Source organism: Pinus tabuliformis, chromosome 5_2 (assembly GCF_031772625.1).
Source record: "Pinus tabuliformis cultivar Carrire ecotype Pingquan chromosome 5_2, CPIR1, whole genome shotgun sequence".
Lineage (NCBI taxonomy): Eukaryota > Viridiplantae > Streptophyta > Pinopsida > Pinales > Pinaceae > Pinus > Pinus tabuliformis.
Genome location: NC_142306.1, coordinates 1,099,991,918 through 1,100,016,823, shown reverse-complemented (window position 1 = coordinate 1,100,016,823; position 24,906 = coordinate 1,099,991,918). Strand labels below are relative to the sequence as shown.

The window sequence follows — 24,906 nt, the reverse complement described above, 5'->3', positions numbered from 1 at the left end:
GGCAGTGAGGTTGTATGCTGTTGCCTGAAAGGAGGCATCCACGGTGGTGCAACGACGAAGGAGCGGGGATTTGACCTCTGGTCTACCATCTAAGATGTTGGTGCCTAGGTGCGATTATTTGGAGGTGAATGCAACTCTTATTGTTTCTACAATTTAAAATTTTCCTTTCCTGTTTTAAGTTCTATTAATGAGAACTATGTTGTATATTCAAACACCTATGATCCACATTTAGTAATTCAAGATGATTTCCTTCTCGTAGTGCAGTGTTTGCTAAGTTATTGGAGATAAGTTTTAATCCAGGATTTTTTTTCCTATGGATGCATTATTAAATTACATATAACAGAGCACTTAAAAACCATGAAACATAATCTTATAAACGAAGAGTAAATACATAATCATGCATGAGATCAAGACACAGATATTTGATTACAGATTTCATTCGATTTGGACTACATCTCCGGGCCCGACTCAATAGTGGGGAAGCCTTCATTCATTAAATGGCATGAAGAGAAGAAGTACAAGAAAATTTTACATAAACACCCTCATACCTCCAATCTAGAAGATAGATGACAAATGGAGAGCCTAGCTCTAGAAATAGACAGCACCACTGACTTCCTTGCAAAAAATCATGTTGAATCGCCTATCTGAACACCCAATTTGGAGGAACAAAGCTTTTGCACCTTCTCGGAACCTTTTGATTTCTGAACTGAGGTTTTGGCCACTTGCCAGGAAGAAGTGCCGCTACTTTTCTCTGTAAATTCTCCTGCTCACCCCCTCTCGCTATGCAGATAGCCCACTTTATATTCTAGTGGGCAGATTCCTCCATAAACGGGCAGTTTCAACAAAGGACAAGTTTAGCAAGTGGTTCGTTTCAACAATCGGCATATTAGTTCGAAGACAGCTCACAGTTGTTTCAAATAGAGGGTCTCAGGCCTGGAATAGTATGTAGGTAACAAGCCTGTCGAACAAGGAAAAACCTCCATTGAAAACAATTCACAGACCGTTTCGCATTGAATCCATTAAATCGATAGAATAATATAAAGAATCGGTGCTTTACTCCTTAATCGACAGAATAATACAGAGAATCGACATATTTCCCCAAACATGGTAGCTTTATCATCAGCGGCCATAGTCTATCAGCGCCACAAATCGCAATCGGCAGAACCAGAGGTGATTCTCCATAATGGCCGCTGCACTAGGCGATGGGTGATGTGTGAATCGGCAAACTCGACAGAACTATTAGTTGCAACCCATAACTATATCGTATCCGGGATCCATTGCATATGGTAATCGACAGAGCCAAGGGGTACATATATAACGGAATTGCACTGTGCAATATGCGATTGTATCGCAATCGCAACCTTGCCTACCCGAGGGCTGATTTTGTAACCGTTGTTCCTTGCAATGTGCGAAATGTGATATCGCATCGCACTCCGGCTTTACTATGGGGCCGATCCTTTACCGCCAACCTACCTCCGATCTATGATTTTGATATCGCAAATCGCAACCCGGTAATGCTAGGGGCCGATTTCTTTGACAACAGACCTCTTCCTTCTGCTATCTGTGAAATGTAGGGCCAATGGTGGCCTGCCACTTAGCACTTCCCCATTCATTGAAGTTCTGCCATGTCATTTTTCTTCCTGCCATCGGTCCAAGTCAAATTTGAACTTTCACTTGCCCTAACTTCTTTATATGAGCTCGTATTCGAGTGAAATTCGCATCGTTGGAATCGAGATGACAAGCACTTCAATCCCATGCTAAGCTTATCCAGATTCTACCACTTTAAGTTTTAAGCATTCTTACCATGCCACTAGTACTTTTTAGAGATCCTCCTGGAACCATCCTCCTTGATCAATTTTAAATGATGTTGACATGCGAGAATTATAAATGTTTTAAGAGTTGAATTTTGTTTGGCGGTCGTAATTGAAGTATAATTAATAATGGATTATTGTAATGGTAATGGAGAAACTCACTTGGAAATCACTTGCTAATGAAGTATTATGTTTCATGAAATTCCAATTTTAAATCTCCTTTTCATTAAAACTTTTAAAAATGAAAATGAATTTATATTATTATAATTACATTAACTAAATCAAATTTTGTGACTTCAAAAAATACAAAATCTCTCAATAGACTAAATCAAATTATGTGACACATTAACATAACTCATTTGCAAGGAAATTCTTATAAGTGGATTTGGTAACAATCTGTCATTATATTTTATTTCACTGGAATAGGAGTCAATATAGACTATATTGCATTAACATAATGTGTTACTTCACTGATATTGGAGTCAAATGTGTCACTTGTTATAGAAGTTAAATACAAAATATAGGGACGTTACGTTATAGCATAACATTTTTCCCTAGATTGTCTTTTAGACTACCTAGACTTGTCATCTGTACATCACAGCTTAGATATTTAAAATCGCATTGAAACTATAATTCATGTGTGGAATCAAAAACTTCTTTAAAAAAACACATGGAAAAGATAGAAATCCTAAAAGTCTTCTTGGGGCAATATGAAATAATTTCTAGGAGATGCAAAAAGGAGAGAACTTCTTGTTGATCGAGCACAAAGTCTTCTACTAGCTTCAAAGCATAGGTTTCCTAGCTTGCCACAAACCACTTTGGACATCAACAAGTTTCAATACAAATTCTTCAATAGGATCCTCATTTCAAATGATTTTCTCACCTCGGAATATCTCACAACAATTTGTCTAATCATCTCCCCATTTTTCTTATATCATTTGTCAATTCAAATAAACATTCAACACCCACTTTGTTTCAACCACTCTTGGTTTCTAAACAATATGGTCAAGGACACATGTTCACACTTACATCCCTCATGCTTGAACTCCAATATGGCTCAATTTGCAAAAAACATTTCCAGGCAAAAACAAGTCATGAAAGAATCGTCTCAACATCATAAAGAAAATTAATTAGCTTATTTAAATGAAGTGGAACATAACATAAAATCCTTTTATATTAATTCCAATGGGGTCTTCTCGAAGGATGTACTAACCATTCTTAGAAAACTGGAACAAGAGAGATATGATCTTCCTAACAGAGAAGATAATGAATGTCACCTTAAAAGTAGATATGTGTGGATTAGTAAGGGTGACAAAAATACTTAGCTTTTTTACTACGTAGAACAAGGTTATGAAAAAAATATGACTTTATATGGCACAATTCTTCTGGAATTTATGCCTTATGGTGTTTCATTTGCAACATCTGGTGCAATGGCTAGTATAAATTTATTTTAACTACATATCGACCAAGAGCCGAGAGAGATCAAATCTTATCATATGTAAATTTCTTTAGAATTCAAAACTAAAAAAAATTTACACTTCATGAGATTTAATTCTTTTTAGTGCTTGATAAATCAATCATTAAGGTGGATCTATAGTGGTTTTTTGTCTCTCTATATAAACCATGTGTAATTTTTCATTATTTAAATTTTATTTTTGAATAATTTATTATTATTAATATTTTATATTAAAAATTGAATGAATTACACATTTATGTGTATTTTTTCATTATTTAAATTTTATTTTTGAATAATTTATTATTAGTAATATTTTATATTAAAAATGAATAAAATACCCTTTTGAGCGTTGAGATATTTTACGAAGATCAACCTTAAAACACACAAGCATATATAAAAGTTAATATGCATAATCAACACTTTATTTAAGTTTTATATTGAAATATTTATAAGAGAAATGGAAGTTTTTCTTAATTACTTTATTTATATAAAATTATATAAATAATAATTAAAGTTTTTTTATAATTAATTTATTTATATAAAATTATATAAAAACTTATTATTTAAGATAGATATGGAAATATTTTATTTTATAATTCAAGGAGTAAAAATGAAATATTTTCTTTTTTTACTGGATTATAATATTAACAATGAAACAAATGAGCACAATAAGAATAGAATTATTGATATTTTATATTGCTTTTAATTAAAATTAACCATATATTTCTTTTAGTTAAAATTAACCAAATATATATAATTGTTTATGTTTTTTATTATAAATAATAGTGTTTTTTATTTAATTTGAAATTTTTATTTTAAAAGAAATGTGTAACTCTAAATTAAATATGGACTATATTACACATAGCCCTCGTACTAAGCAAGTTTTATTTCTGGATCAAGCAGTAGCAAACGACGGCTCAACTAGGGTTGCTCACTGACCCAAGTAGAAGAAATGAAGCTTATGATAAAAATGCTCTTGATTTGGGTTTCCATGTTCATTCCAAGCGCCGTGACAGCCCAAGCAAACACACTATTCGTAAATCGAGGAACGAGACTGAACCAGCATATGGGTTCTCACTTTGAAATTTCCGCTGGCAGTGTAACATCATTTGTCTTGATATCATTGCTGGTATTTCTGGTTGTCTATGACATAATCCTAGTGAGGACTTTGAGAAGATTCACAGGAAATCCCAGAGGCTTAACTATACTACAGAGGATGGGTACTGGGTTGGCAATCCACATTCTAGTAATGGTAGTGGCCACCATATCCGAAATCAAGCGGATCAGAGTTGTGAAAGCACACGGGCTTCAGGGCGATCCAAGAGCAGTAACTTCCTTGACCATTTTTATCCCTCTTCTTCAGTGTTTGCTTATGAGCATAGCAAAAGCCTTCATTGAAGTGGGAAAGTTAGAATTATTTTACGATCAGGCACCGGAAAGCATGCAGAGCATAGGAACTACATTGGTTGCAAGTACCACCGGGATTGGGAATTTTCTCAGTAGTTTACCGCTAACTATTACGACTAAGATCACTGGACGAAAGGGCCACACCCGCTGGGTTTCAGACAATCTGAATGCATCTCGTCTTTACTACTATTATGCCTTGTTAACCATTTTTAACGTTTTAAATCTGATTTTCTTCCTCGCTGTCTCTCGGTTTTATGTTTACAAGAGAGAAACCAATAAGGCATTCAACAATGACATCGATGGCCATGAAAGTGCGGCAACGGTGGAATCTATTTCTCTACCTCTGATACGAAATCACGACAGCGCCAACAGAGCAGCCCACTGTTCCCACGTCATCAAGTTTAATGTGAGTCAGCAGGATTCAGTAAGACATTAGTTCAAGTCAACGGAGATCATTATTGATTCTCGTATGTATCTACAAATAATTATATTTAGCAATGAAATAATCAAGCTCTTTCATAGAGTCTTAAGTGTTTCTTTCATGGTATCAGAGCTCAGGTGAGCTGTGAAAAGACAGAGCTCAGGTGAGCTGCTTGGAAGAGGCCGAGTGGTAAATCGCTGTGTGAGGCCAATTGTGGTTTTGAGAGTTTAAGTGAAGTCCTGGAGAGTACAATTCCGGAGACATTGTGCAGTTTGGCACTGATTTGTGTGGAGGGCGTGCTGGCAGAGCGGTTGAGACGTGAGAGCTGTGAGGTAGCGATCTTCCATCCATAGTGAGCGTTGTTTCTGAGAGAGTAAACCCTGTAGCACTCTCACTAGAGCCAAGCGCTGTGCATTGAAGTCGTAAGAGTGTTTGGAGGGCGTGATCTGGTTTTATCACAGCCAGTGTTGCTGCAGCTACCATCGTGAACCAGAGGGCCGAGATCTATGAGGCTTTTCTGTGTTGTTGTGTTGTGCCTCTGTGATGTTTGTGTCGCTGTAGCTCCAGAGGGCCAAGATTGTGAAGGTTAGTGAGGCTGTTTATGTCTGTTGTGGATGTGTTAATATTCTTGGTGGTGCATGGTGCCACCTAGGAGCTTTGTGACACTATTTTTCGCAGTGCGCTGGATAGAGAGCGTTGTTCGTTGTTTGATCCCTTGAGGAAACTGTTGGAAGAGGCATGGAGGATCCGCCTTGAGATGCAACAAGCAAAGGCTGCGTTGAGATCCATTTGTGGGTTTCAATGCTCTGCGTAGAGTCACAATCCACATCGTAACCCATTGTGAGCATTGTCTATTTGCTGGAGAGAGAGAAGGGCCAAAGAGGGTTTCTAGTGGCTAAGTGGGAGAATGGTTGAAAGGAGCCACCAAAGAAACGCGCTGGAGATTCCTTTGCTTAGCAAAGGCACGCCCGATGAAATTGTAGATCGGGGTTGCTAGTTGTGTGTAGGGCACCACGGCGGTCAGCTAGGTGCCGCCACGAACCTTCGCGTGGATTTGCAGCTTCTCTGGGTCGATTGCAAGGGGGACACCATTGACATCGATTCTCTGCACACCAACGTGAAAGTCGTCTATGTAGACAGTATTCTTGATCAATGGAGTGAAGTGTTAGGTTGACCGTGGAGTGTTCCTGTGAGTGGCTGCTGAGAGGAAGCAAGCCAAGGAGGTGTGGAGCCAGTGTGAATGAGCCCAGCGCGTGTCGGAAATATTTTGTTGTCGTTTTGTTGCAGAAACGTCTTGACAACTGTGCTATCGTTGTTGACTGGCAGACCAGTGGAATCCAACAACTCAACGATCTCAACGCGGATCAATTTCAACGTCATCGGTGAACGTGGAGTTGCCTAGAGCAGTGTGGAGCTATGAAAAACGTTCTTCAGAAGTGTGGAAGAGGTGTTGTAGCGCAGAAAAAGCATGGTGGGGTCCTGTGTAGTGTGGTGAGAGAGGCTCGACTCTCAACGTTAGCGTGGATCAAACCAACCCCAGGCGTGAGGCTAAGTTTGTCTGGGAAGGTTGACAAAGAATTTGTGATGTAGTGAAGGAGTTGCTTAAGGAGCTGCGTTGAATCATCGATGGGCATTGACAAGAGGAATTGTTTTTATGTACTCCAATGGTGAACGAGGCTGCTTGAAGGTGAGCATCAAGCGTGAAACAATAGCGTGTGGAGCCGGACATCAGTTGAAGTCAAAGGAGCCATTGAAGAGTTTCCAATTGTTGTTGAGAAATCTGTGTGTAAGGCCGAGTAGAGAGCCGACTCTGGAGATCGAGCTAGAGATTTTTGTGTGAAGACCCTGTTTTTTCTAAGTGCATGGATTGGTATCGAGAGTCGAAGGCCAATTAAAGGCCAATTGAATGCATTGTTCAATCCACATAGTTCTGTTAGTGAGCACCGTGTGTAGAGAGCCACGTAGAAGGTCGTCGGTCTGATTGGAGGACAATGAGTGGGATAATGGTTGATACTAATATTTTGGATGATGTATTTTTAGAGAACCCATTTGGAAGTATTTTTGGGCCTGGTAATATTTTTTATTCCAGCGGTATTTTTGAATCATATAATGATTTTATTGATGATCATGAATATCAGGAGGTGTAGTCTATTCCACGTGCTCTTGCAATCACTCACAGTGAAACTTGCTTATCTCAAAACCCAATTGTTAGAAATTTGTTTGGATCTACTTCTAAGATGGTTGTGACACTGGAGGATATGACCATGAATGTGGTTCATAGGACGCTCATGTTCAAAGATGACTTCATTTTGGTGGCTCGTTTAGTGGTTCCTCATGGAAAGTGGGGAGTGCATGGAGTGTATTATCTTGTTTTCATTGTTTGGAATATTGTCTTGCATCCCAATCCGGAAAAGGTTGCTGATGTTAAGTATGTAAGAAAAGAGTGGAAATAGATCATAAGGAAAGCAATAAAGGCAAATATGAAATGACTCAGCAAATGAACAAGCATGGACTCTTTAGCAAGAAGGCAAAAATGAAATGTTTTTTTGTAAGCCTAGTTGAGACTTAGACCAGCAGGCAAATTAAAGTTTAGGTCGTCATGATTAAAGGGAGGTGTTAGAACATTAATCACGACAGCGCCAATGGCGCCGCCCACTGTTCTCATGTCATCAAGTTTAATGTGAGTTAGCAGGAGTCAGTAAGACATCAGTTCAAGTCAACAAAGATCATTATTAATTCTCTTGCGTATGTATCTATAAATTATTATATTTAGCAATGAAACAATCCAGCTCTTTCATAAAGTCTTCAGTGTTTTCATGTTTGAAACTTTCAATTCTACCTTTTGCATTTATAATAATAATATGAATTAAATAATTTATTTTTTTGTGTTTACTCGATTACTTTCCCTAATGACAAATCATGATATTAGTTTTAAATCTCTCTAATTTTTCAAAAAAAACTTTATCTTAAATAAAAATAATTATTAAAAATATAAATTTATTTGTTTATTAATTATATATATATATATATAATTTAGTTATTTAATGATTTAATTTTCTTTTTAAGTTAACCATATATTTTTTATAAATTATGATTTTTAATTATTTAAATTATATTTCTAAATACATAAACGAATTTAAAAACACTTAAATTATAAAAGTAAAATTTACCATTTCAATAAATATTTATTCAATTTTAATTTATAATGGATAAAAAATATATTTAGATACTTAAACTATACACATTATAACTCTCTCTCTTGGATGGTCACCCTCGCCGCCTCCATAGTGTCTTTTAAAACATACTCACCTTTGAAACACCTTATGGTAGAGAAATATTTATGTAAGATGTAGTAGTAAGGTTGGGTATTGTCTAATTCTTAAGAAAAATTAGTAACTAGCAATTGCACCAGATGCTTCAAAAGAAACAACATAAGGAAAATTTAACATATAGCACAAATTAATGCTTTTTTGACAACCGTTGAAACACAAAAATATATCAACAGAAGGCAAGGACTATACTACAATGAAATCTTAATGCAATATTTTTTCCTTGAGCCTTACAAATCACATTGAGGCCTGTGTTGAAGTTAAAGACCTTTGCAGTGGCATGATCCGGATTATCCACAGTTTTTTGATCATTCTGTCGACGTTTCAAACCCCAAAGGGGGTCCATCATCAGGACAAATTTAGATAGATAGAATATGAATGAAAGACCTTGTTTGATTATGCCAACATGAATGCCTCATAAATAAAGAAATAGATTGTGATTTGCATAGAGTTTTCTTGTTTTATATCTTTATATCTCCTTGTTTCCATTGCTAGGTGATGAGAGTGCAGATTAATTGATAGATTTTATGTCATTCATGCATGAAGATTTTTTCTCTTGAGAATATTTTGTTCTATGTTATCTTTTCTTTAGGTACTCTTCTTCCAAACTTGAAGAATCTTAAGATTGTACTATAATGAACCTAGATTTTGTAAAAATCCTACTTCCATATTGATGAGGGCTTTATATCAATGTTGTTAATCATTTTATTTTGATTTGATTTCATACTCACTGAGCATTTTTTTTTCTTTGTGGGTTCTTGACTTATTAAATATTATTTAATCTACTATATTTCTCAATGTCTTAAAATGAACTGATTTTAATTTCAGTAGCTAATATGAAGTTTGTCGCTTTTGTTCTTTATGCAGATAGTAAAATTTATATGGAGTGGTGGCTTTCATCACTTTAGAGCAGTAAAAACAAGGCTATTGAGAAAAGAACTCCAACACTGAGAGATATTTGGTAACAGTTGTGGAATTGGCGAACATGTCTTGCTCTATGGTGTCAGCAATTAGGCATAGATTTCTTGGTCTTGTATAGAAGAAAATAAATTTGCATTTAGCTTATACTACATTAACCATGAAATTTCCAACATTCAAGGCACACTTTTCATCACATTTGCAGAGCAAATTTTAAGAGAGTATCACACTTTTCTTATCATATCTAAATTATCCTATATGCAACAGTGGTGGCTTTCATCACTTCAAGAGTAGTTAAAACAAGTCTATTGAGAAAATAACTCCAACACTGAGAGAGATTTGATAGCAACTATGGAATTGGTGAACATGTCTTGCTTTCTAGTGTTGGCTATTGGGCATAACATTCTTGATCTTGTATAAAAGACTGTAAATTTTCTTTTAACTTATACTAAATTAACCATGAAATGGCCAACATTTAGAGTACACTTTCTATCACATTTGAAGAAAAAATTACAACAAAGTATCACAATTTTCTTATCAGATCTAAATGCTCCTATATGCAACAACTACCTTATGCCTCATAGTTTAAATTTGTGCAAGGAGGAGGAGTGTCAAGGTGCAAGATAGAATAAGAAGAGGGGATTATGGGATTGAGAGATATATGAAGAATCGTGTTTGGGACTTGAGATTCATGTCAGAATACTCTTATTTATGCATTGCACATGCTTTGATAATAAGTTGCTTGATTCTCTAAGGTGATTTAGAATAACAAAAGTGAAGCAAGCTATAAGCTCCCTATTTGAGATAATAGTATTAATTGGAGAGACATGTTCTAGAAAAGTACTATGTTGGTGCAGTTTCTTGATAGCTAAAATTATCTTTATGATTGACCTTGTACTCCCTATACTATGTTCATCAGGCTCAGAGTTGGGCTACATTAGTTGTATTACTATAGTTGAAGCTCATGAGCATAGATTAAGCACAAACCTTGATTCGAACTTAAACAGGAATGGAACAAATTACAAATATAACTATAAATAAAGAGATGCAGTAGAAATAACACTTCATTTCATCAATATCAAATATTGAAATATGCTTACAAATAGAATGGAAATAAACTAGCTCGGGCGATGCAAGCTTATCTCTAAGAAGAGATCTGGCGACTACATGCCTATGAGCTGTGTTACAATGAGGCTCAAGGGCCTACTTATTATTGAACAACAACAAAAAATCCTAAACAACCACAACCCTAACCCTAGAAAATGGAATGCCAAGAGTTTGTGGGCCCCATTGGGGTTAGTTGGGCAACCAACTTCCCGGGGTCATAACTTGGTCATATTATCTCTGTTTGGCACGTATAATACCTTGTTGGAAATATCTCTCCAAGTACTATAGGATTTGTGGTAGGAACTTTTTTTGCTGTGGACCTTAAAAATTTCATTTAGGGGGTCAAAACTACTCCGGAAGTTTAGGACCCGAAAAACTACTAAAAATAGTAAACGCTCCAATAAACAAGGAACAGATGACATCGACTAGAGGTCTAGGTGGAATAGATGGGTGGCCACCATTATTTACCTGGATTAGTTCTCCCTCCTTAGGAAGCAATGGTTTGCATTACATGTAAAGCCTCCATGAGGTGAGGAAAACTCTGTTGAACCTCGTCCCTAGTGAACCACTTGCCCTGGTGAAGGAGCTAGCTTGCTTTGATAACTCGATATAGCTAGATCCTCTATTGGTGAGCGTTCTTGATCTACGTGTCAATGATTTGATCAGTTGTGGCCTATTCCATGCATTCTCGGTTTAGCTTTGTTGGTGTGCATTGTTCTGCAATTTCGGATGTGTCCAATAATGGTGGAAAGTATGGAAAAAGGCGGTCTACATTGAACATTGGGTGCAGACCAAGGAATGGTGGAATGCTGAGATCGAAGGCATTGTCCCCAATAGCCTTGGTGATGGTGTATGATCCATATTGAAGCGGGTGAATCTTGCGGCGAGGTCCAGCAAGGCGCTCCTTCTGCAAATGTAGCCAAACTTTATAGCCCACCCCGAACTTGTGTGACACTTGATGTTGTTCATGGCACTGCTTGTACTTAGAATTAGCACTATCCAATACATCATGGACCGATTGGCGGATGTGTTGTATGCACTCACTAAAGTTGTTAGCCCTGTTGTCTTCAGACTCGACGTGAGCCAAATCTGCTTGAGTAGCTCCAAATGGTATGGCCACATCAATGAGACATAATGGTTGAAATCCCAAACCTACCTAAAAGGTGTTGTGGCCCATTAAGCTATGGAGAGATCTATTGTAGTTGTGCTGGACATATGGGAGGCTTTCATCGCATTTGCGTGGATACTTTGAGTTGTATATGTGCAGAATGTGTATGATCATCCTATTGACAACCTCTGTTTGGCCATTAGTTTGCGGCTGGAAAGTCACAGACTTAGTAAGTTTGGTATCCAACATCGACTAGAGACTTGACCAAAATGAACTTAGCAATATGTTGTCTTGATTTAAGACAATGGACTGTGGGATCCCAAAGTGTACCCACACTCGCTAAAAGAAAAGCGTCGCAGTGGCCTCTGCTGTGATACTCTTCTTGCAGGCTGCCATAATGGTTATCTTAGAGAATTTTTCATAGACTAAGAAAACGAAGTTATTGTCGTGCTTAGCAGAAGGAAAGCTCGACATGTAATCAATGGAGATAGATTCCCAAGGCTGACCCAATCCTAAATGACTTGTATCTTGGCTAGGTCCACATGTACACCCTTCTCATCAATGATTTACCCCAGATATTGAACTTGGGTCATGTAAAAAGTGCATTTCTCCAAATTGACACATAACTTGTGTGTTCAGGGGGTTTGGAGGACCTGCCAAATGTGGTGGAGGTGTTATTCCCAACTCTAGTGGAAGATCAAGATGTCATCTAAATACACCACCACGAATGCATGGGTGAAGGGTCACATGATGTCAGCCATCAATCTCATGAAGGTTGAGGGGACATTTGTCAACCCGAAAGGGATAACAAACCATTCGAAAAGGCCCTCCTTGGATTTGAAAGTAGTCTTCCAAACATCAGAGTGTTCAATATGCACCTGGTGATAACCGAACTTTAAGTCAATCTTGCTGAAATATTTGGCCCCCTTGAGATGGTCCAGAAGGTCATCAATCTGTGGGATTGGGTACCTATTCCGAAAAGTGATCTTGCTCATTGATAGTTAATAGAGAGTCTCTAGGTCTCATCCTTCTTCTGTACCGAGATGATTGGGCTCCTAAAGGGTGATGAGCTTGGCCTAATGTGCCCTTTCTGAAACAACTCTTGAATCTGTCTCTTGATCTCATCCTTCTCCAAAACAGAACGTCGATAGATCGGTCCATTGGGTAGTGGAAAGCCAGGGCTTAGTTCGATGGAGTGCTTGACGGGACAATGTAGAGGGACCCCCGTAGGTGAGGCGAAAATGTCCTTTTACTCCTCCATGACCATGTCTACCTGTTTTTGTGCGGAGGATCCTTGTCTGGAAGTCGTGGCCACAATCTTCTTATTTCCTTGAGGGCGAAACATAAGGAAAACAAATTTCCTTATTTGTGAAATGATATTACTACATTTCTTTGCAATGACCAAAGAAATGGCAGTAGGCGGGGCTACCTTTGGTATCTTGTACAACTTATTGTCCAAACTAATATTCACAGAGCGAGGTGTAGACTCATATACAACATGTCACTTCCACAAGTATGGTTTTCCTAATAATACATCACAAACTTCAAGAGGAGAAACATCACACAGTACCTCATCCATGAAGGGCTTCATGTTGTCGGGAAGGAAACACTACTGGCTGACACAGATATCTCATCCTTGGTGAAGCCACCCGATGGCGTATGGATGCGAATGTGTTGTAGTCGGTAGGCCCGGTCGCTTCACTACCTATACTGAAATGAGGGTCCTTTGGCTCTCATTGGTGACAATGGACTTCAACAAAGAACCCTTCACCCACATCTGTGAGTGGAAGAGGTTTTCCCACTCCTCTATATCTTCAAGCACATTCTTCTGTATCTTAGTGGTGGCTACAATGACACAGGGCTCTGTGTCAACAATCTAGTTCCCTTTTTCATTACCCTTGTCAGGTTCTGACTTAGAGTCGGAACATGCGTCTGATTCGAAAGCCTTCAACTCAACCACCAGTGATTGCCTGGCCCTCATATAGGTGGATATTGATGGCCACCCTCATATTCCACCTAGACCTCCATTCAGTTTCATATGTTTCCTTGTTTATTTCAACATTTACTACTTTTAGCACTTTTTTGGGTCCTGAACTTCCAGAGCATTTTTGTCCCCCTAAATGCTATTTTTTTAGGTCCGATGTAGGCCCATGATCACCTGCCACAAATCTTGTAGTACTCGGAGATACTTTTCCAACAAGGTATCGTATGCTCCAAATAGAGATTAAATGACCAAGTTAGGACCCCCAGAAGTTGGCTGCCCAACTAACCCCAATGGGGCCCACAAACTCTTGGTGTTCCATCTCTTGGGGTTAGGGTTTGGCGTGTTTAGGGTTTTACCTTATTTTTCAATAATAAATAGGCCCTTGAGCCTCATTCTAACACAGTTCAGAGGCATGTAGTTGTTGGGTTGTGTTATTCTTTCCACGACTAGCCCACGTAGTGAACCGGTGGGTTAGAGGAGGGACGGAGCCCCCCCCTTTGTTGCGCTAATTGCGCAACAGTGGGGTCATCGGGGGGGGCGGCAACCCCCCCAGTCCAGGGGGTTTGAGGGGGTAGGTAGCCCCCCTCTACGGGGTTTGGGGTAGTGCCCCATGAATTTTTTTTTGGACCATATAATAGGTTGGGCGGACCTACCTATGGTTTTGTGCATGATTTTCGCACATGGTTTTGGACGCGATGCTTTTTGGTCCATGGTTTTGGACATGATGGTTTTCGGTCCATGGTATTGGATGCTTTGGCATGTATAAATATGTATTGTAACATTGAAAGGAATAATAATGAAAAATCAAGCTGGTACTCCCGGTTTTGGGACCCAGGGGAAAATCTCTGTGTATATGTGTTTTATGTGTTATGCTCTCACATTGTTTATTTTCTGTGTTTTAGAATTTGTATGCAGGTAATTTATGTATAGGGTTAAAACCTACATTTGGTATTAGAGTTGTTTTGGCTTCAAGGGGATGCCTTTGGTGCTGAGGGGTTTCGCTCGGGCTTGTGGTAGACCCTGTTCAGTGGGATATCCACGATATCAATTTTGGTAGTGAAAGAAGATGGCGAGCAGTGAAAAGATAGAGATCAAGAAATTTAATGGTCAAAGCTTTGAGTTGTGGAAACTCTAGATGGAGGATGTGTTGGTGGATAAAGATCAGTGGATCGCGGTAGATCTGGGTACTAAACCAACGAAAGTGTCTGATGAAGAATGGAAGAAGTTGGATCAGAAGGCAAAGAGTATAATACGATTGTGTGTCTCAGATTCAGTATTGTTGAATGTATCAGGGGAAGCTACGGTGAAGGCTTTGTGGGACAAGTTAGGGACTTTGTACCAAGTTAAGTCTCTGGTTAAATAATTGTTCCTACAGAAAAAGCTGTATAACTTGAGGATGAAATATGTGGACTTGGTGACAGAGCATCTGAAGGTGTCTAATACTGTGGTAAGTCAGTTATCATCTATTGATATCAAAATTTCATATGAAGATAAGTGCATTAGTTTGTTGTGTTCTCTACCAAATTCGTGGGATAGTCTAGTTATTGCAATAGGTAGCAATGTTACAGCCTTACAGTTTGATGAAATAGTCTCATCCTTGCTGACAGAGGAGATGAGATGGAAAAATATGGAGAGCCAAAATGGTGATGCCTTGTCTGTACGAAGACGGTCCCAGAACAGAAATAAAACTAAGTCATCGAGTGGAAGATCTAAATCTATAGGGAGATCTAAATCTCTAGGAAAACCTGTAAAGGTGGTGTGCTGGAAATGCAGAAAGGAAGGGCACTACAAAAGGAACTGTAAATCTAAAGCTCCTGACAAAGGAAAGAGATTAGATGATGCTCCTGATGCAGAGGCGAAAACCACCTCAGATGAAGGTGGGGATGTGTACTTGGCTTATTCAAGTACACATGTAGATCATGAGGCATGGTTGATTGGCTCAGGTGCATCCTTTCACTTCACTCCCCATAGAGAGTGGTTCTACGAGTATGAGAAATACGATGGTGGTGATGTCTTCTGAGTGGATGATAGGAAGGCTAGAATCGTTGGTCACGGAAAAGTAAAGTTGAAGTTGCCACATAGAAGGGTTAGAACACTTTCGGGTGTTGTACATATTCCTGCATTGATAAGAAATTTGATTTCTATAAGCAAGATGGATGATGTAGGTGTAAAAACAGTGTTCGAGAAGGATAGCTACAAGATGGTTGGGGGAGCACTGCATTGATGTGGGGAGTTCGGATTAGAAATCTGTACGAGCTGAAAGGTAGCACTGTTGTTGATGGGTGCAACAGTTCTTTGGTTCCTGGAAGTGGAATAGAAAATATAGCGGTCTCTGGAGAGAAGACCATGTTGTGGCATCAAAGGTTTGGACATATTGGGGATAAGGGCCTTCAAATACTTCATGGTAAAGGTATGCGTAATAGCTCTCTAGATTTTTATTTCTATGAAAATTGTGTATATGTAAAGCAGAATTGAGTGAGTTTCCCCTCTGGTGATAAGAGGGCGAAATAGATATTAGAGCTTGGGCACAGTGATGTGTTTGGACCTGTGAAGGTTCCAACACTGGGTAATTCTGTGTACTATGTATCATTTATAGATGACTTCTCAAGGAATACATGGATATATTTCCTTAAGAAGAAATTTGAGGTCTTTGACTGGTTTAAAGAATTTAAGGCTCTGGTGGAAAACCAGACAGAGAAGAAGATAAAGGTGTTGAGGATAGATAACTGTGGAGAGTTTTGCAGTAAGGAATTTGAAGAATTTTGTACGAAGTTTGGTATAGCACGACAGAAGACTACTCCATATACACCTCATCAAAATGGAGTTTCAGAAAGAATGAACAAGATGTTGATGGAAAGGGCAAGAAGCATGCTTAGTGGTGTCGCGTTAGGACAAGAATTCTGGGCAAAGGCAATGGAGACTACATGTTACCTAATCAACAGATCACCTTCATCAGCGTTCGAGGATAAGACTCCACAAGAGGTATGCACTGGTAAGAAACCCTCTCTTTCACATATGAGGGTATTTGGATGTGATGCATATGTACATGTTACAAAGGAGAAACGAACCAAGTTGGATGGTAAATCTGAAAAGTGCATCTTTAATGGGTATAAGGATGGTTTAAATGGTTATAAGCTTTGGAACCCAGTAACAAGGAAGGTTGTGTATAGCCGAGATGTGGTGTTCAGAGAGGTGAAAGATGTTATTAAACATGAAGTCCAACCAAAGGAACCTGAGAAGATAGAGTTTTATCTAAAGGAGGAAGAATCAGACTCTACAGTAGAGGAGGAATCAAAAGATGAAGAGCCACAAACTCCGAGTGTGAGAAGATCAATTCGAGAAAGAAGGCAGCCAGAAAGGTATAGTCCATCTGCTTTCTATTCAAATTTTTCTTTATCTATTAATGATGATGATCCCAAAACTATGAAGGAAGTAGTAGATTCAAAGTATGGAAAACTCTGGAAGGAGGCCATGGTTGATGAAATGGCATCTTTTCACAAAAATGAGGCTTGGGATCTAGTGGAGTTTCCGGCTGGAAGGAAACCCATTGGCAGCAAATGGGTGTTCAAGAAGAAGACAAATGGAAAAGGAAATGTGGAGAAATACAAAGCTCAGTTGGTAGCAAAAGGTTATTCCCAGCTGCCGGGAATTGATTTTGGTGATATCTTTTCTCTTGTTGCCAAGGTAACTTCTATTAGCTTACTTTTATCTGTTGCTGTTGATTTTGAGTTTGAGGTAGAACAGATGGATGCGAAGACAACATTTCTTCACGAGGATCTGGAAGAGGATATCTACATGAACCAACCTAAAGGCTTTGCGGTGAAGCGCAAGAAAGAACCGGTATGCAAGTTAAAGAAGTCTCTGTATGGGTTAAAACAATCACCAAGAATGTGGTATCAGAAATTTGATATATTTATATGGGGACTTAGATTCACCAGAAGCAAAGCAGATCACTGTGTGTATTTTAAATTAATTGGTGACCGTGTTATTCATCTAGTCTTGTATGTGGATGATATGTTGTTGGTTGGAAATGACAAAGAAATTATCTAGGATTTGAAGACCCAATTGTCCTCCAAATTTGACATGAAAGATATTGGTGCTGCAAACTATATTTTGGGAATGGAAATTAAAAAAGGTCAGGAAAAGAGGAAGCTCTGGTTAAACCAGAGGAAGTATGTTGAGAAAATATTCCAGAGGTTTAATATGCAAGATAGTAAACCGGTGAAGGTTCCTATTCCTGTAGGTGTAAAGTTATCTGCTTAATAGTATCTCAAAACACAAGAAGAGGAATAGGATATGTCCCGTGTTCCATATGCAAGTGCAGTCGGTAGCTTGATGTATGTAATGGGTTGTACTAGACCAGACATTGCACATGCAATGGGAGTATTGAGCAGGTTTATGTCAAAAGCAGGGAAGGAGCATTGGACAACAATGAAGCAGGTTTTTAGGTATTTGCATGGCACTAATAATTATGGTTTGTGCTACCAAGGAAGACTAGGATTGGATAGAGTTTTGGATATTTGTGGCTTTGTTGATGCGAACTGGGCTGGAGATCTGGATCAGAGAAGATCTACAAGTGGGTATGTGCTTAACCTATTTGGAGGTGCAGTTAGTTGGATGAGTAAGAAAAAATCTGTAGTGGCACTATCAACTACAAAAGCAGAATACATGGCAGCCACTCATGCAAGCAAGAAGGCAATTTGGTTGCATAGATTGTGTTCAAGTATGGGGTTAGTATAGGGAGCTACAAGGATATATTGTGACAACCAAAGTGCAATTTTCTTGGCAAAGAACCCTGCTTACCATTCAAAGATAAAGCACATTGATGTTCAGTATCACTTTGTGAGGGATATTATAGAATGCAAAAAGGTGTTGCTAGTAAAGGTGGACACTTTAAAGAATAATGTAGATGCATTAACAAAATTTGTGAGCTCTGAGAAGTTCTCTTGGTGTAGAGAAACAATGGGTGTTGCAAGGCTATATAAATGATTAAGCTCTCTTGTGGCCCCGTGTAGAAAGAAAACAACAAGTGGGAGAATGTTGGGTTGTGTTATTCTTTCCACGACTAGCCCACGTAGTGAATCGGGGGGTTAGAGGGGGGGAAGAGCACCCCCCTTCGTTGTGTCAATTGCGTAGCAGGGGGGTCATGGGGGGTTGGTAGCCCTCCATGTCCGGGGGGTTTGAGGGGTGCGGGTAGCCCCCCTCTACAAGGTCCGGGGCAGTGCCTCGAGAAAATTGTTTTTAAACCCTATATTAGGTTGGGCGGACCCACCTATGGTTTTGTACATGATTTTCACACACGATTTTGGACACGATGGTTTTCGGTCCATGGTTTTGAATGCAATGATTTTCGGTCCATGGTATTGGATGCTTCGGCATGTATAAATATGTATTGTAAAATTGAAAGGAATAATAATGAAAAATCAAGTTGGTAGTCCCGGTTTTGGGATCCAGGGGAAAATCTATGTGTGTATGTGTTTTATGTGTTATGCTCTCGCATTGTTTATTTTCTGTGTTTTAGAGTTCGTATGCAGGTAATTTCTGTACAGGGTTAAAACCTACAGTAGTCATCACATCTCTTCTGAGAGATAAGCTACCATCACCCGAGCTAGTTATTTCAATTATGTTTGTAAGCATATTTCAGTGTTTTATATTAATGAAACGAAGTGTTATTTCTGCTGCATCTCTGTATTTATGGTTATATTTATAATTTTTTGCATTCTTGTTTAGGTTTGGATAAGTAGTATCATAGTAGTTTGCTCTTTCTGTGTTTTTCTTTGCATGTCCCCAACGAGTTCAAGGTGAAAGGAGTTAGAGATCGAACTAGTTGAACCTTTCCAAGACCAACAATGCAAAACCTGATGGCCTCCCATGGTAGAAGAAAATAAAGACGAGGTGTTGGGAAACCATCTCACAAAAAGATAGAAAAGATATATCAATGCCTTAGAATTCAACCTCTTCGAGGGGGAAACCCCCTTTACATTACATAAATGAACAATTCTTGGATGATACAACTAACTAAACCTCCCTTATATATAGGAGTCTAAGGGGTCACAATATAATCAAGCCGACATAAGAGTAATAACATAAGAGCACAAAAATAACAATAGTGGGTTTCTATGGGACATACAAATAACAATATGGGGACAATAGGGGCACAATAATAACAATAAGGGATACAATGACAATAGTAATATGGGAATCACTAGTATTATAGGGGCCTAACATGCCCTTCTCCTTCTGAAAAGCGTTGTCCTCAATGCTTGAGTAGTTCTGGATGCTTCTGTATAAAATTCTCATCTTCTCATGTGGAATCTTCAGCAGATAAGTTCTTCCGCTTAATGAGATACTCTGAAATTGATCGATTTCGCAGCTGTTGGGTTCTTGTTTCTGTGACTAATTCTGGTTCCAATATGATTTTTCCTTCCTTGCCAAGTTCTAGAAATATTGTTTGAACTGGGAGCTTGTCACCTATAACCTTCTTTAAACATGGAACATGGAAAACTGGGTGCACTCGGGAAGCTGCAGGAAGCTCCAATTTGTATGCCATAGTACCAATATTTTGCAACACCTTGTACGGACCATAATACTTTGGTGATAATTTATTATCCTTTTTAGCTTGCTTGAGGGACATTTGTTTATATGGTTATAGCTGTAGGAATACCCAGTCAACTACATCAAAACTTCTTTTGTTGCGATGTTGATATGCCTGTTGTTTCAATCTATTCTGCGCCAACGTGAGGTTATCCTTTAAGAGTTGGGGAACTTGTTGTTGATGCTCAATGTGATGTTCCACTGCTTGAACCTTAGAATTTTCTCTTAAATATGATGTGATGGATGGTGGATGATATCCATAAAGTGCCATAAATGTGGTCATTTTTGTTGTAGTATGGAAGGAAGTGTTATACCACCATCCAGCCAGAGACAAACATTTGACCCATTGTGTCTGTTTATCAGATACAAAGCAACGAAGATATCCTTACAAACATTTGTTTACTATCTCAGTTTTCCCATCAAATTGAGGATGATAAGATGAGCTATGAGCTAACCAAGTATCGAGACAAGAAAATAATTTTGTCCAAAAATTTCCAGTGAAAATGGGGTCTTTGTCGCGTACAATAATCTTTGGGTTTCCATGTAGCTTTTGAGTTGTTTCCATAAATGCAGTAGAAACTGTACTGGCTTTAAATGGATGTGATAATGCACAAAGGTGTGCATACTTGGTAGGTCTGTCAACTACCACCATGATGACACTCTTTCCTTCAGACTTGGCTAAACATGTGATAAAATCCATTGAAACCTCCTCCCAACGTTGGCTTGGAATGGATAAAGGTTGTAATAGACCTGGGGTCTTAATTGTTTCAACTTTATTTTGTTGGAAAATTAAACATTCCTCCACAAACGTTTAAATATCTAATTTAAGGCCATCCCAAAAAAATTCCTTCTTAACCCTGTGGTAAGTTTGTAAAACTCCTGAGTGCCCTCCTAAGGGAGAAGTGTGCAATTCCATAAGAATCTTTTGTTTGAGTTGGGAATTCTTACATAGGTATAAGCGATCTTTGTACCATAACGAATCATTTTTCCAGCTACATGTATCAAATGTATAGGGATCTTGTTGTAACTTTCGAATGAGTGCCCACATTTCTTCGTCATTCTTCCATTCCTCCCTTGCTTTATTTATCCAATTTGGTTGGATAATAGAAATGGCGCACAACAATGCTTCCACATCCTCATCCTTTCTTGACAGTGCATCTGCCACAACATTTTGCTTCCCTTTTTTGTAGATGATTTCAAAGTCATAACCCAACATATTTGTGACCCATTTTTTATTGCTCTTCAAAGGATAATTTTTGTTCTCAAAAGTATTTAAGACTATTATGATCCATTTTTACCTTGAAGTGTCTTCCCATTAGGTAGGGTCGCCATTTCTTAAGTGCATGTAGTATTGCCAACATTTCCTTCTCATAAATAGCTTTGTGTAAATACTTTCCCTTGATTGGACGACTTTCAAAAGCAATGGGTCTTTCATCTTGCATTAAAATAGCACCAATTCCATTTCCTGAAGCATCACATTCCACAATAAAGGTTTTTGTGAAATCCAGCATAGCTAAGACCGATGCTTGGCACATTGCCTCTTTAAGATGTTCGAAGGCCTTTGTTGCTTTTGGGGTCCATGAAAATGCATCTTTCTCCAATAATGTTGTTAAAGGTGCTGCCATTCCCCCATAATTCTTAACAAACTTGCGATAATACCCTGTCGACCTAAGAAATCCTCGTAGAAGCTTTATGGATGTGGGGATTTTCCATTCCTTAATGTATTTAATTTTTCTAGGGTCTACCTTAACACCTTCATGAGATACAATATGACCCAGATATTCCACCTCTTGTACTCCAAAGAAACATTTGGATCTTTTTGCATATAATTGTTTCACCTCCAATAGTTTGAGCACCCTGTCAACATGTTCAACAAGATCCTTCCAAGACCTACTGTAGATTAGTATATCATCAAAAAATACTAACACAAATTTTCTAAGGGTTTGAAAATGGAATTCATCAAACCTTGGAATGTAGAAGGTGCATTGGTAAGGCCAAAAGGCATGACCAAAAATTCATAATGACCCTCATGAGTTCTAAATGTTGTTTTCAGAATATCTTTAGTCTTCATTCTGATTTGATGATATCCTAAACGAAGATCCAACTTGGTGAAGTAAATTGATCCATTCAGTTCATCCAATAATTCATCAATGACATGAATGGGAAATTTATATTTAATAGTGAGTTTGTTGAGCTCCCTATAATCCGGACACATACGCCATGATCCATCCTTCTTTTGCACCAATACTACTGGAGCAGAGAAAGAACTTAGACTAGGTTGAATTATACCAGCCTCTAGCATTTCTGCAACCATACGTTCAATTTCACTCTTTTGGGCATAGGGATATCTATACAGTCTGATGTTTGGAGGAACACTTCCTGGAATCAAATGAATAGCATGATCATGATCACGAATAGGTGGGAGACCTTTGGGAGTCTCAAATACCTTGGAATAGTTTTCCAAGACTTTTTGGAGATCTGGAGAAATAGATGATTTCGATGTGGGAACCTCTAGCAAACATAATTGTGCAATTACACCTCGTTGTTCCTTCTTTAGAAGCTTTGTCATACCATTAGAGATGATTATCTTTCCCGGTTTCCCTGCAATACCCCTTAATTCAACTTCCTTTCCTTCTGCACAAAATTTCATGAAAAGTTATTGAAAATTAAAAGATATTGTACCCAAGGATTGTAGCCATTGGACTCTATTGACATGACGAATGTTCGCTATACCAACAAGGGGAACTAACCGGATCACAAGCCCCAATTAGGCCTGCTTTCGTTTGGAATGGCAAGTTCCAACGGGTTTTAAGGGACCCTTTAAAATGTTAAATGCGTTGATAGATTGCTTCTGGGTGGAAGACTTCAATTAAATCAACAAAATGAAACAACTAACCTCTAAGTATTATATCCTATTTATACTACTTCTAACTACTCTGCTCTAGTCCTAGCTATCTTAATCTATCCTGCAGGAGAAAAATAAAAGAGATTAAACACCATAAAATAATTCCAAGTCCAAAAGAATCAATTACTAAATTCACAGATGAACAAGGTTGTATTAGAGCTCGATTACACTTAGATTACTCATATAGGAATACACATTCCTTTCGGTACAAATAAACCAGCAACTAGTGTTCAATACGGTTTTGAATCAGAGATCGCTCATAAGTTAACCATGTAATTAAATCATATTCAATTAAACAGGACTAATCATGAATAGTATGCCATCAATATGCATAAACACAAACCACATTTATATTCATGCCAGTAGCAACACCCTGCTTCAAAAACCTCCAAGCAAAAGGAAAATAAATAAGAAATTAAAGGCCTCTTCTTCGACCAAACAGTCCTTATTCACAATAAAGCCAAACTATTCTTATCCAAACAAAAAGCCCCTTCTCCTCTTCGGAGGCAATACTTATGCAAAAGCCCTTGACTCTAGGTCTACCCCGCCTCTTCATCTTCCCCACTGTTTTTGATATGAAAATCGAGTATACAGAGATAAGACCGTCAGCGTAACTGCTAACGCGTAGAAAGCATATCTGTTGGAGTGATTTGTTTCATGAGGAAGTGTACAGATGTTGGAAAAAAGGGTGACTGTGTATCACCTTCCCATGATGAAAACCGGGACAGATTTGCTTTCGGAATGTATAGCCAACACGTGGGGGTTCCGACCTGGAACGCTTGAGGCCAGACCTTCAAACACAATGCTTCTACATACATGGCTCTTCGAATCCATTCCTGCGTCCTTTACTTCTCACCTGCAGAGATAGCTATCATTAGCTTTATGATTGTGAACAATATAACATAAATATTCGCATAAAACACAAACGCTGCCTTCATTAACTTTTATAAACTACGGGAACAAGTGTGAAAAGGATTTATGCCTAAAACACAGTCAACACACAATTTCCCACTCGATCCATAGGCTTGGCATGGTTTTCGAGGGTTTCTTTTAATCACAATTGGGTATCGGCCCCTCCGTGGGTCACAGTACCCATGCCTTCCACTTCCCTGATGCGCAATTACACTATCGGGACTCCACAGGCCCACCTTCTACACTGAAAACCCGATCCCTTTGTTATTTCGGAAAATTCAAAAAACATAGGAAAACAAAGAAAATCCCGCCCCGATCGCTCAAGCCGGACATCAAATGTTATATATTGGAGTTGATAAATATCGTCAGGTCCGGCATATCGCATATCGTAATATGCACAAGCCTGGGACTTCACTAATTGCGATAAGCGACGGGGCTTCGGACCCGAAAATATATATACCATATTTGATAGGCTCGAAGGGTCCGCCATATCATTGCGCGTATTGTGTATAAGGCCCGGGCCCCGCCGATATGCAATATGCGATTGGGGCCGGACCCGATAATGTACATAATGCGGTTAATAGTGCCAATGGGTCTGGAGGCTAGTGGCATGCCATATATATATATATATATATGTATATATATATACGATTGACTTATGCTACGGGGTTTCGGACCCGACATATATATATATATATATATATATTGTGGTTTATAACATCGTCAGGTCTGGTGCCTTATGGCATGCATTATGTGCCCAGATTGAATGCAATAAGCGAAAGAGGGAGGATATATGCATGTTTTTGAGCATTTCCACTATGAAAGGCCATGACGGGAATAATGATGCGATGAGGGTTTTGAGGGGTTAAACAAATCCTGATGAACATAGGAATGAAGGGCTTAAGCGAGGGATTTGTTAAAGGGCTTTACCCATTTGTGAGTGGAAGATTTGGC

At 38.6% G+C, this 24,906-nt stretch overlaps 1 pseudogene; it reads left to right on the top strand.

The window, feature by feature from the left end:
* The window catches only part of LOC149163077 (protein NRT1/ PTR FAMILY 5.2-like), a 147,230-nt pseudogene extending 142,120 nt beyond the window's left edge, over positions 1 to 5,110 (top strand).
* Positions 5,111 to 24,906: the final 19,796 nt, after the last annotated feature.